At 39.9% G+C, this 14,443-nt stretch overlaps 1 protein-coding gene and 1 long non-coding RNA gene across 5 annotated transcripts in view; both read right to left on the minus strand.

The window, feature by feature from the left end:
- Positions 1-656: 656 nt before the first annotated feature.
- Positions 657-5,329, minus strand: LOC138854648 (uncharacterized). The gene is made up of 2 exons (XR_011393842.1): positions 4,887-5,329; positions 657-2,262 (listed from the first exon to the last, which is right to left on the minus strand). It is a non-coding gene; the product is annotated as an uncharacterized lncRNA (long non-coding RNA).
- Positions 5,330-9,230: 3,901 nt separating this feature from the next.
- The window catches only part of LOC128700471 (uncharacterized), a 42,060-nt gene continuing 36,847 nt past the window's right edge, over positions 9,231-14,443 (minus strand). For 3 of the 4 annotated variants that reach the window (XR_011393841.1, XM_070098992.1, XM_070098995.1), the window contains exon 5: positions 9,231-11,390. The gene's annotated coding sequence lies outside the window, so the exon portion shown is untranslated. The remainder of the gene's footprint in view (positions 11,391-14,443) is intronic. The other variant, XM_070098993.1, reaches the window with a different exon arrangement.

Raw genomic sequence — 14,443 nt, forward strand, 5'->3', positions numbered from 1 at the left:
CTCCCTGTACCCAAGAGGACCTCAGTGCGGCCAGTAGTGCAGATGCAGGATGGAATCTGTGCCATACCCTACCTTTCATGCCAGTAAACAAGCAATCCAGGATAGCAACTTCACATCTACCGAACCACCTCAGTGGACAAAAGACAGGGCAGTCAGAAACTCACCACAAGGCATACCTCCTTCGGCTACAACCTCCTGAAAACATGACAGGCAGCCTCCAGAGATACACCCATCACCTGAAAGACATCACAAGCTGCCCCCTGGGAGACCGGAGAGGGATTGAGACATCCCCTCATGATCCAGATTCCATTGTAAACTATGCCACTACCAAGGATCTCAACATAATGAGATGGACAGTTATACCTGTCCCCCAACTAGGAGATAGAATTCCTGAGGGAAGGGCCCCAAAGGCCAAAAGTAGGAAAGGGAGGAGAGGGGAGGGATGGGGTAAGGAAGGAGGGCATTGGGGGAGGGGAGTAATCAGGTTCGGTTAGACAAAGAAGACTGAAGGGTCCAATTCCTCAGACCAAATGCCTCTTCACCACACCAAGGAGTCCCCTTGAAGAGCATAGCATCTGGAAATTGTGACATTATTATCTGGAAATATAGGAACTTCTCTTTTTTTCCAGCTTTATAAAAAGTGAAATCAAATACAATTTGTCTTGTCTGATTTATTTGTGTTTAACTGTACATTATTCACTCGTTTATGTTTTGTGAAGGTCAAATATTTTGATAAACATTAAATTTTTTTAATACTAACACACACACACAGTGAAGACTGCTTCTCAATGAACTTAGTGTACACTCTTATATTATTATCCACATAACGTTATACATTATTCATACAAACATTGATTTAAATATATACTACATTATACAATACTCATACACTACTTAAATTAAACACTTTGGTTTATAAATGCACATATTGTTTCAGTAAGATTGGTTCACATTTCATTGTTATTTGTCACATATGGCAACAAACACACTTTACACCTGCCTGCAAGAGATTGTGGGGGCTGTATGAAAGTTACAATTTTTTTAAATGGATTTTAGTGAATCATGAAGAGAAAACAAGTGTGAAAAAAATTACTCATTGCTGGACAAGCTTTTTTTTTTTTTTTTGAAATTTTGTTTTTTGTAGACCTTAATCTTGGCAAGAAAGTATCTTTTTCTCTACTTCTGTCTGCAGTATGACATATCATTCAGAAAAGAATGAGTTTGTTATTATTATAATCAAAACTAAGCCCTAAACACATTATAAACATCTTTTTATCCAGAGTGTAATTAAAGTGTGAGGTGTATGTCTGTCTGGGGGTGACCCAAGTGTTTCTATAGGTCAAAGAAGACAGCAACGAATGACTTAGTGTATGGGAAATCGCGCTGTCATGCTGATTCACAATGTAACCTGTCAGTTGCCTCGTTGGTCTGGTCAGCAAGTGCCAGTTGTTAACCTCTGCCATACACAACAGTAAAGTTGTACCAGTTGTTAATCACTGCCATACACAACAGTAAAGTTGGTGCCAGATGTTAACCTCTGCCATACACAACAGTAAAGGTAGTGCTGTGTTAATCTTACCTGTCAGTAGTGTCAGATGTTAACTCCATCATAAGTAAGAGTGAAGTTTGTGCTAAGTGTTAACTGGCTTCCACTTACAGATATAAGCATGGTACACACATGTAAGTTTCTGCTATGACTTACAGGTACAAGCATGGTACGTACCTGTATGCTTCCATTCCTAATTATGGGTATAAGCATAGTTCACACATCTGTACATTTAAAAACTATCACAAGAAAGACACCCACTCATAATCTGAACTAAATATGGATGCACCCTAAAGGGAATCCATTAAGATAGGTCAAAGCTTTCCACGTTATATGTTGAAATGTAAAAATTACTTGAAAATAATTAGGCATATCCCACACCTAAACAATCAAAACTAGGTATTAAACCCACAAGGGTCATACAAGGCAGATCCAACAGTATGCTGAGGTAGCTACCTTTGCACATCCTGTGAGAATGAAATGAGATAAAAATGGTGGATAGAGTACCTCAAAAAATATTTTGAGATAAATGATAAACTCACTAGGTTAATACTGCACTGGAGTGTAGTAATGTGTAAGAGTTGGGATTACTGGAGTGGGAGATTAGTTAAGTTGAGGTAAATGCAAGTGCAAAATTAATGTTAGAACTGGTGTAATACAATATTTTCTATTTACAATATTGAATATAGGTCTTTCAACAATGTCAGAAGTGAATTCTACATTTTTTTTTTTTTTTTTTCAACAAGTCGGCCGTCTCCCACCGAGGCAGAGTGACCCAAAAAAAGAAAGAAAATCCCCAAAAAGAAAATACTTTCATCATCATTCAACACTTTCACCACACTCGCACATTATCACTGTTTTTGCAGAGGTGCTCAGAATACAACAGTCTAGAAGCATACACATATAAAGATACACAACATATCCCTCCAAACTGCCAATATCCCAAACCACTCCTTTAAAGTGCAGGCATTGTACTTCCCATTTCCAGGACTCAAGTCCGACTATATGAAAATAACCGGTTTCCCTGAATCCCTTCACTAAATATTACCCTGCTCACACTCCAACAGATCGTCAGGTCCCAAGTACCATTCGTCTCCATTCACTCCTATCTAACACGCTCACGCACGCTTGCTGGAAGTCCAAGCCCCTTGCCCACAAAACCTCCTTTACCCCCTCTCTCCAACCCTTTCGAGGACGACCCCTACCCCGCCTTCCTTCCCCTATAGATTTATATGCTTTCCATGTCATTCTACTTTGATCCATTCTCTCTAAATGACCAAACCACCTCAACAACCCCTCTTCTGCCCTCTGACTAATACTTTTATTAACTCCACACCTTCTCCTAATTTCCACACTCCGAATTTTCTGCATAATATTTACACCACACATTGCCCTTAAACAGGACATCTCCACTGCCTCCAACCGTCTCCTCGCTGCTGCATTTACCACCCAAGCTTCACACCCATATAAGAGTGTTGGTACTACTATACTTTCATACATTCCCTTCTTTGCCTCCATAGATAACGTTTTTTGACTCCACATATACCTCAACGCACCACTCACCTTTTTTCCCTCATCAATTCTATGATTAACCTCATCCTTCATAAATCCATCCGCCGACACGTCAACTCCCAAGTATCTGAAAACATTCACTTCTTCCATACTCCTCCTCCCCAATTTGATATCCAATTTTTCTTTATCTAAATCATTTGACACCCTCATCACCTTACTCTTTTCTATGTTCACTTTCAACTTTCTACCTTTACACACATTCCCAAACTCATCCACTAACCTTTGCAATTTTTCTTTAGAATCTCCCATAAGCACAGTATCATCAGCAAAAAGTAACTGTGTCAATTCCCATTTTGAATTTGATTCCCCATAATTTAATCCCACCCCTCTCCCAAACACCCTAGCATTTACTTCCTTTACTACCCCATCTATAAATATATTAAACAACCATGGTGACATTACACATCCCTGTCTAAGACCTACTTTTACCGGGAAGTAGTCTCCCTCTCTTCTACACACCCTAACCTGAGCCTCACTATCCTCATAAAAACTCTTTACAGCATTTAATAACTTACCACCTATTCCATATACTTGCAACATCTGCCACATTGCTCCTCTATCCACTCTATCATATGCCTTTTCTAAATCCATAAATGCAATAAAAACTTCCCTATCTTTATCTAAATACTGTTCACATATATGCTTCAATGTAAACACCTGATCTACACATCCCCTACCCACTCTGAAACCTCCTTGCTCATCCGCAATCCTACATTCTGTCTTACCTCTAATTCTTTTAATTATAACCCTACCGTACACTTTTCCTGGTATACTCAGTAAGCTTATTCCTCTATAATTTTTACAGTCTTTTTTGTCCCCTTTCCCTTTATATAAAGGGACTATACATGCTCTCCGCCAATCCCTAGGTACCTTCCCCTCTTTCATACATTTATTAAACGAAAGTACCAACCACTCCAACACAATATCCCCCCCTGCTTTTAACATTTCTGTCATGATCCCATCAGTTCCAGCTGCTTTACCCCCTTTCATTTTACGTAATGCCTCACGTACCTCCCCCACACTTACATTCTGCTCTTCTTCACTCCTAAAAGATGGTATACCTCCCTGACCAGTGCATGAAATTACTGCCTCTGTTTCTTCCTTAACATTTAAAAGTTCCTCAAAATATTCTCGCCATCTACCCAATACCTCCATCTCTCCATCTACTAACTCCCCTACTCTGTTTTTAACTAACAAATCCATATTTTCCCTAGGCTTTCTTAACTTGTTTAACTCACTCCAAAATTTTTTCTTATTTTCATTAAAATTTCTTGACAGTGCCTCTCCCACTCTATCATCTGCTCTCCTTTTGCACTCTCTCACCACTCTCTTTACCTTTCTTTTACTCTCCATGTACTCTGCTCTTCTTATAACACTTCTGCTTTGTAAAAACCTCTCATAAGCTACCTTTTTCTCTTTTATCACACCCTTTACTTCATCATTCCACCAATCACTCCTCTTTCCTCCTGTCCCCACCCTCCTATAACCACAAACTTCTGCCCCACATTCTAATACTGCATTTTTAAAACTATTCCAACCCTCTTCAACCCCCCCACTACTCATCTTTGCACTAGCCCACCTTTCTGCCAATAGTCGCTTATATCTCACCCGAACTTCCTCCTCCCTTAGTTTATACACTTTCACCTCCCTCTTACTTGTTGTTGCCACCTTCCTCTTTTCCCATCTACCTCTTACTCTAACTGTAGCTACAACTAAATAATGATCCGATATATCAGTTGCCCCTCTATAAACATGTACATCCTGGAGCCTACATACATATTAATAATGCACTTTCTCTATTAGGAAATGGTGACTCAATAACTCGGGCTGGTAGTGTTTACAGCGAGGTGCTATATGTCTCTCCATGTGATATCCATGTAAGTCATGAGTGTCCTATTCTTAATCATGAGTGAATGATCTTCCACACCTGATAGAGATGGAAAGATGGACACAAACATAACTGACATGTGATGGAAAAAAAAATTGGTGTGATTTAACTTGTACCAAAGTTTTTGTCAACTTTTTCAGAGTTGAGAGAATACTGGAAAATGATCCAAGAAAAGGACCACTCTATGGGAGACTGGTAGCTGGTAAATATTGAGTCGCATAGCTCTCCTGATGTACAGGACAGTGAACATGTCCTATACATCAGTGTTCACAGACCCAGAAAAATATACTTCTTTGTGCCATACACAAAGTACAAAGGATTATTATTATATTTATAGGGGAGAATTAAACCTGAAAGTACAATGGAATGTGGGGAGTTAATTCCTAGATAACTGTAATGTACTTTGGGATTTTAAAATGAAGAGTTAAGAGGTGGTCATAGTTACAATATATATGATAAGAGGTTTGTAGGTAGTAGGTTGGTAGACAGCAACCACCCAGGGAAGTACTACCGTCCTGCCAGATGACTGTGAAACAAAAACCTGTAACTGTTTTGCATGATGGTAGGATTGCTGGTTTCTTTTTCTGTCTCATAAACACGCTAGATAACAGGGATATCTTGCTACTCCTACTTACACTTTGGTCACACTTCACAGACACGCACATGCATATATATATATACATACATCTAGGTTTTTCTCCTTTTTCTAAATAGCTCTTGTTCTTTTTTATTTCTTCTATTGTCCATGGGGAAGTGGAAAAGAATCTTTCCTCCGTAAGCCATGCGTGTCGTATGAGGCGACTAAAATGCCGGGAGCAATGGGCTAGTAACCCCTTCTCCTGTATACATTTACTAAAAAAGAGAAGAAGAAAAACTTTATAAAACTGGGATGCTTAAATGTGTGTGGATGTAGTGCGGATGACAAGAAACAGATGATTGCTGATGTTATGAATGAAAAGAAGTTGGATGTCCTGGCTCTAAGCGAAACAAAGCTGAAGGGGGTAGGAGAGTTTCAGTGGGGGGAAATAAATGGGATTAAATCTGGAGTATCTGAGAGAGTTAGAGCAAAGGAAGGGGTAGCAGTAATGTTAAATGATCAGTTATGGAAGGAGAAAAGAGAATATGAATGTGTAAATTCAAGAATTATGTGGATTAAAGTAAAGGTTGGATGCGAGAAGTGGGTCATAATAAGCGTGTATGCACCTGGAGAAGAGAGGAATGCAGAGGAGAGAGAGAGATTTTCGGAGATGTTAAGTGAATGTATAGGAGCCTTTGAACCAAGTGAGAGAGTAATTGTGGTAGGGGACCTGAATGCTAAAGTAGGAGAAACTTTTAGAGAGGGTGTGGTAGGTAAGTTTGGGGTGCCAGGTGTAAATGATAATGGGAGCCCTTTGATTGAACTTTGTATAGAAAGGGGTTTAGTTATAGGTAATACATATTTTAAGAAAAAGAGGATAAATAAGTATACACGATATGATGTAGGGCGAAATGACAGTAGTTTGTTGGATTATGTATTGGTAGATAAAAGACTGTTGAGTAGACTTCAGGATGTACATGTTTATAGAGGGGCCACAGATATATCAGATCACTTTCTAGTTGTAGCTACACTGAGAGTAAAAGGTAGATGGGATACAAGGAGAATAGAAGCATCAGGGAAGAGAGAGGTGAAGGTTTATAAACTAAAAGAGGAGGCAGTTAGGGTAAGATATAAACAGCTATTGGAGGATAGATGGGCTAATGAGAGCATAGGCAATGGGGTCGAAGAGGTATGGGGTAGGTTTAAAAATGTAGTGTTAGAGTGTTCAGCAGAAGTTTGTGGTTACAGGAAAGTGGGTGCAGGAGGGAAGAGGAGCGATTGGTGGAATGATGATGTAAAGAGAGTAGTAAGGGAGAAAAAGTTAGCATATGAGAAGTTTTTACAAAGTAGAAGTGATGCAAGGAGGGAAGAGTATATGGAGAAAAAGAGAGAGGTTAAGAGAGTGGTGAAGCAATGTAAAAAGAGAGCAAATGAGAGAGTGGGTGAGATGTTATCAACAAATTTTGTTGAAAATAAGAAAAAGTTTTGGAGTGAGATTAACAAGTTAAGAAAGCCTAGAGAACAAATGGATTTGTCAGTTAAAAATAGGAGAGGAGAGTTATTAAATGGAGAGTTAGAGGTATTGGGAAGATGGAGGGAATATTTTGAGGAATTGTTAAATGTTGATGAAGATAGGGAAGCTGTGATTTCGTGTATAGGGCAAGGAGGAATAACATCTTGTAGGAGTGAGGAAGAGCCAGTTGTGAGTGTGGGGGAAGTTCGTGAGGCAGTAGGTAAAATGAAAGGGGGTAAGGCAGCCGGGATTGATGGGATAAAGATAGAAATGTTAAAAGCAGGTGGGGATATAGTTTTGGAGTGGTTGGTGCAATTATTTAATAAATGTATGGAAGAGGGTAAGGTACCTAGTGATTGGCAGAGAGCATGCATAGTTCCTTTGTATAAAGGCAAAGGGGATAAAAGAGAGTGCAAAAATTATAGGGGGATAAGTCTGTTGAGTGTACCTGGTAAAGTGTATGGTAGAGTTATAATTGAAAGAATTAAGAGTAAGACGGAGAATAGGATAGCAGATGAACAAGGAGGCTTTAGGAAAGGTAGGGGGTGTGTGGACCAGGTGTTTACAGTGAAACATATAAGTGAACAGTATTTAGATAAGGCTAAAGAGGTCTTTGTGGCATTTATGGATTTGGAAAAGGCGTATGACAGGGTGGATAGGGGGGCAATGTGGCAGATGTTGCAAGTGTATGGTGTAGGAGGTAGGTTACTGAAAGCAGTGAAGAGTTTTTACGAGGATAGTGAGGCTCAAGTTAGAGTATGTAGGAAAGAGGGAAATTTTTTCCCAGTAAAAGTAGGCCTTAGACAAGGATGTGTGATGTCACCGTGGTTGTTTAATATATTTATAGATGGGGTTGTAAGAGAAGTAAATGCGAGGGTCTTGGCAAGAGGCGTGGAGTTGAAAGATAAAGAATCACACACAAAGTGGGAGTTGTCACAGCTGCTCTTTGCTGATGACACTGTGCTTTTGGGAGATTCTGAAGAGAAGCTGCAGAGATTGGTGGATGAATTTGGTAGGGTGTGCAAAAGAAGAAAATTAAAGGTGAATACAGGAAAGAGTAAGGTTATGAGGATAACAAAAAGATTAGGTGATGAAAGATTAAATATCAGATTGGAGGGAGAGAGTATGGAGGAGGTGAACGTATTCAGATATTTGGGAGTGGACGTGTCAGCGGATGGGTCTATGAAAGATGAGGTGAATCATAGAATTGATGAGGGAAAAAGAGTGAGTGGTGCACTTAGGAGTCTGTGGAGACAAAGAACTTTGTCCTTAGAGGCAAAGAGGGGAATGTATGAGAGTATAGTTTTACCAACGCTCTTATATGGGTGTGAAGCGTGGGTGATGAATGTTGCAGCGAGGAGAAGGCTGGAGGCAGTGGAGATGTCATGTCTGAGGGCAATGTGTGGTGTGAATATAATGCAGAGAATTCGTAGTTTGGAAGTTAGGAGGAGGTGCGGGATTACCAAAACTGTTGTCCAGAGGGCTGAGGAAGGGTTGTTGAGGTGGTTCGGACATGTAGAGAGAATGGAGCGAAACAGAATGACTTCAAGAGTGTATCAGTCTGTAGTGGAAGGAAGGCGGGGTAGGGGTCGGCCTAGGAAGGGTTGGAGGGAGGGGGTAAAGGAGGTTTTGTGTGCGAGGGGCTTGGACTTCCAGCAGGCCTGCGTGAGCGGGTTTGATAGGAGTGAATGGAGACAAATGGTTTTTAATACTTGACGTGCTGTTGGAGTGTGAGCAAAGTAACATTTATGAAGGGATTCAGGGAAACCGGCAGGCCGGACTTGAGTCCTGGAGATGGGAAGTACAGTGCCTGCACTCTGAAGGAGGGGTGTTAATGTTGCAGTTTAAAAACTGTAGTGTAAAGCACCCTTCTGGCAAGACAGTGATGGAGTGAATGATGGTGAAAGTTTTTCTTTTTCGGGCCACCCTGCCTTGGTGGGAATCGGCCAGTGTGATAATAAAAAAAAATAAATAGGTTTGTACTGAACATAACTCTGCTGTAAAAATCTGGCCGATTCTAGTAAATATCCTTGAATTACCCTATCTTGGAAAAAACCTCATACCCTACTCCATTTGGGGATATTGAACCATCAGAGTGCACTGCAGTAGTATGAGAATGTGATTGAAAATGTTCAAGTTAAAAAGAGAATGAAACTTCATAGCATATATGAATGTGGATATGAAAAGGGAAGGAATAAACCTGAATCATTAGAACTTCCTAAGGATTGAGGTAAAGTATGATATGAGACTGCAGGAATTAGGAAGGGAAGATTAAGGGATGCAGTAAATACATGACATCTATGATTATTCTGAATGTGATGGAACTGTGGAAGTCATAGAGCCAAACAAAGTGATGAAAGCAATGATCATCCCATGGTCAAAGAAATTATACTAGCTTCTGTTTATAGGCTCTCAGCTGGGAAATTTGAAAAGCAGTTAGAAACAATACTTGATGAAGAATGACATTAAATTTATTAAGAGTAGCTGAGGACACTGAAGAATATACTTGGTTTCTGTAGTCTAGCTTAGATAAGATCAGGGCTGAGTGAAGACAAAGAACCATTTATTCATCAGCTCCCTAAGAAATATGGGATAAAGCTTTAAGGCATGTAGCTTTCAGGAATATGATGCAAGACTCTCATGACTTCTGACAAACAAAAGGCCAAGAAATTTAACTACATCATGTGAAGCAGCACAGAAACCAAACAAATAGAGCAGAGGCTGTGGGATGATGGAATGTTGTGTGAAGGTTATCTAATCTGTCTTCCCAATTAAAAATTTGAAAATATATGACATGACCCAGATGGCAGCACGATCGATGGTATATTGGAGTGGTTGCTATGAGCTGACAGTCCAAATCTGTACAAACAATGGCAAAATTGTTAGCATTTAAGGATGACCAGATACTTGAGGGATGAACAAAGGAAAGACTAATGATAGCTATCAGGAATAAAGTAGATTCATAACAGTCACCCATAAATTGCATTTTAAGTAACTTATTTAAACAGTGTGTCCAGTAACAAAAGTTGTGTAGGAAAAAATGTTCTGACATGTGAAAAGATATTTTTTCTTCATGCCTAGGAATAAAAGGCCATTGTTTTAAGGAAAGCCTAGCATGACTCCTTGATATAAATATCTACCCACACTGCAGCTGACTTCTAGACAGGTACTATACTATACCCAATTATGCTTATTAGTATATTGCCTTTTTTTCATTAACTTGTTTTGTCTCTGGATATTAATCATGGCACCCTTTCACTAGTAATAGTGAAAGAACTAGGAAGAAACAATGTGTTGTAGAGCAAATAGGCACAATACTCTGACAGGAACAATATACAAATGACCTCACACATAGGAGAGAGGTGCTTACTGCGATGTTTTGGTCCAAGTTGGACCATTGACAAAGTGACTTTATAAATAGTCCAAGTCAGACTAAAACATCATTGTAAGCTTCTCTCTCCTATGTGCAGGTTATTTGTGTAAACAATGTGTTAGATTACCAGTGTTCAAAACATGGATAGGAAGCTGGGTGAGAAAAAACTAACTAGTCTCCGCGAGTCACAATACAACCCTCCCCAGAGTAAATAATTTCTAAAAGGTAAAAATCACCTAATAAAGGAAGCGGCATAGGTAAGGAGGTAATGCTTGCATGCCCATTCAAGATAAAGAGCTTGAGGCAGAGAGGTATAGAAATAAGCAGAATGTGCCCCTTTTGTCTAAACAGACATTGATTGAGATGTAGTGAAGTTGACTATAAAAAGAAATTTAAGAATCTGGAATGTGCCTGTGTATTACAAGTACTGTGCATGATGCATTGTGATAAGGGACAAATAACTGTAAACGAACATAGCCAGTATTGTAATATGAATTCTGCTATGTAGTTTAGGTATACTTGTAAACAAATACATAAAGGAGAATACTTGAAAATCAACACTTGAGTTCTCCCATATTCTCCCCTTTTTTCATTAATACATTAGCCATCTCCCAGTGAGGTAGAGTGACCCAAAAAACTAAAGTGCCATGAGTACACTGAGGGAAAACACAATAAGTGTCAGGGGCCCAAGGCTGCTCAACAGCATCCCATTATACATAAGGAAGATGGATAACCAATAGACCCCTATCTGTCTTCAAGAAGGAACTGGAAAGTACCTGACCAGTTGGGCTGTGGTTCATACATTTGATTGCAGTTGGCCAGCAATAACAGCCTGGTTGATCAGGTCCTGATGCATGATGATGTGGACCGGAATGCAGGGGTAGCGAACCTCAGAACTCCTTCTAGGTAGACTCCATGTAGCTTAAAATTAAGTAAAGGTATCAGTAAAAATTTGGAATCGTCCCATCACTAAATTAATGCATAAAAGGGAAAACTCGGAGAATAAACTAGGAAATCACATAACAATCCAGAAGCATGGAAAACTTTGATCAAGTAGTGTGAGCTCCTTGTGTGGTATTCCCAGCACACTGTTTACTGGGACATCTATGGTGCTTACTTCCATCTCCTGCTCAGTCTCCTCTTTCTCTTCTTTCTCATCCGTCTCCTTTTTCTCTTCCCTTACCTGTTCACCACTAGGATGGTACCTCCAGAACTAACAAAGCAAGACTTACCAAACTGCCTGTTTAAACAAAAAACACTAACTGGCACAACTGTCCTTCAGCTAATAATGTCAGTGAGTTAACTAGCAATAATTCAAGGAATCACACACTTTCAGTTGCCACTCCAGGATCCACAGGCACACCTCTAGCAGCACTTCTGCCACCAAAGGTCCTGCCAAATGGCCACTTGATGTCTCGCTAGGGGTCAATAGAGCCCACCTGATTTGCAGTATCAAATTTAAATAAGGCGAGTGACTCCACCAACACAGCACTATCAAAAATAGTCATGTTAGAACAAAGCCAATAGTAATACCATTCTCATTTATCTTTCTTCTTTCTTTCAACACACCGGCCGTATCCCACTGAGGCAGGGTGGCCCAAAAAGAAAAACGAAAGTTTCTCTTTTAAATTTAGTAATTTATACGGGAGAAGGGGTTACTAGCCCCTTGCTCCCGGCATTTGAGTCGCCTCTTACAACACGCATGGCTTACGGGGGAAGAATTCTGTTCCACTATCCCATGGAGATAAGAGGAAATAAACAAGAACAAGAACTAGAAAGAAAATAGAAGAATACCCAGAGGGGTGTGTGTATATATATGCTTGTACATGTATGTGTAGTGTGACCTAAGTGCAAGTAGAAGTAGCAAGACATACCTGAAATCTTGCATGTTTATGAGACAGACAAAAGACACCAGCAATCCTACCATCATGTAAAACAATTACAGGTTTTCGTTGTACACCCACTTGGCAGGACGGTAGTACCTCCCTGGGCGGTTGCTGTTTACCAACCTACTACCTAGGTCTCATTTATCTATTAGCTGGAATTCACAAAAGGGAAAATACCTTCATTAATGAAGCCAGAGGAAGAGTTGCAAGTGGACTTTATATTCAATTTGAAATAGGGAAAAAGAAGAAGTCCAACTCATTATGTAATAACCCTTCACCACAGCAAGGAACCCTACATGATGAGGATTAATCTCTCTAATTTATAATTATATTCCAACACATATTCATATTTAAATTTTATTTCTTTTATGCAGTATATAGATAATGCAGTTTACATATAATAAAATATTGTTAGGCACAAAAGAAAGCCACTAATGTGCAGTGTATTTTGGGCAAACAATCTTAATGCTTAAAGACTACTAAAGAATTAGATATATACTACTTACTGGGATTTCTTAAAGCAACAAAAAGAGAGGTAGCTGTATGAGCAACAGTAGAATTTTAATAGTACAGTAGGACCCCTGAATACACGGATTCATTATCTATGGTTGCAGTTATCCACAGTTTAATGTGGCCCAAAAGCACTAAAGTAGTGATGCTGGCAGTTCTTCAAACCCTAAGAGAAGCTATGAAGTGCTTCCCAACAGAGAAAAAGTGCTAACTGTAGATATATTTTGCATAATTTATCAATTAAACTTTATCATAGGTATTTATGTAAATTAAAAATGACTTATATATAGGGTGTCTTACTATCCACGGTAGTATCCCCCTGTGGATATAGGGAGTAATATTGCATGCATTAATATTGTGGACAGCCTTGTACATTTCCAACAATTAATTTTTTGGGCCGCCCTAAAATCCATGATAAAAGCTAAATCCAAAATCTTCACTCCAAGAAGTGACAACATTAATGAATCATCTGGGGTAGTGAATACACAACATACCAAGTACAGTGGACTCCCGGTTAACGATCACCTCCAAATGCGACCAATTATGTAAGTGTATTTATGTAAGTGCGTTTGTACGTGTATGTTTGGGGGTCTGAAATGGACTAATCTACTTCACAATATTCCTTATGGGAAAAAATTCGGTCAGTATTGGCACCTGAACATACTTCTGGAATGAAAAAAGTTCGTTAACAGGGGTCCACTGTATAATGAAGCACAATATTATTCATGGCTGCAAGCAACAAAATATTTCCCTAAACCCAAGAACTGAGAACCTACCAGACTCCACTTAACCCAAGAACTGAAAACCTCCCAGACTCCACTTAACCCAAGAACTGAAAACCTCCCAGACTCCACTAAACCCAAGAACTGAGAACCTCCCAGACTCCACTTAACCCAAGAACTGAGAACCTCCCAGACTCCACTTAACCCAAGAACTGAAAACCTCCCAGACTCCACTTAAATCAAGAACTGAAAACCTCCCAGACTCCACTAAACCCAAGAACTGAGAACCTCCCAGACTCCACTTAACCCAAGAACTGAGAACCTCCCAGACTCCACTTAACCCAAGAACTGAGAACCTCCCAGACTCCACTAAACCCAAGAACTGAGAACCTCCCAGACTCCACTTAACCCAAGAACTGAGAACCTCCCAGACTCCACTTAACCCAAGAACTGAGAACCTACCAGACTCCACTTAACCCAAGAACTGAGAACCTCCCAGACTCCACTTAACCCAAGAACTGAGAACCTCCCAGACTCCACTTAACCCAAGAACTGAGAACCTACCAGACTCCACTTAACCCAAGAACTGAGAACCTCCCAGACTCCACTTAACCCAAGAACTGAGAACCTCCCAGACTCCACTTAACCCAAGAACTGAGAACCTCCCAGACTCCACTTAACCCAAGAACTGAGAACCTACCAGACTCCACTTAACCCAAGAACTGAGAACCTACCAGACTCCACTTAACCCAAGAACTGAGAACCTCCCAGACTCCACTTAACCCAAGAACTGAGAACCTACCAGACTCCACTTAACCCAAGAACTGAGAACCTACCAGACTCCACTTAACCCAAG

This window comes from Cherax quadricarinatus, chromosome 65 (genome assembly GCF_038502225.1).
Source record: "Cherax quadricarinatus isolate ZL_2023a chromosome 65, ASM3850222v1, whole genome shotgun sequence".
NCBI lineage: Eukaryota > Metazoa > Arthropoda > Malacostraca > Decapoda > Parastacidae > Cherax > Cherax quadricarinatus.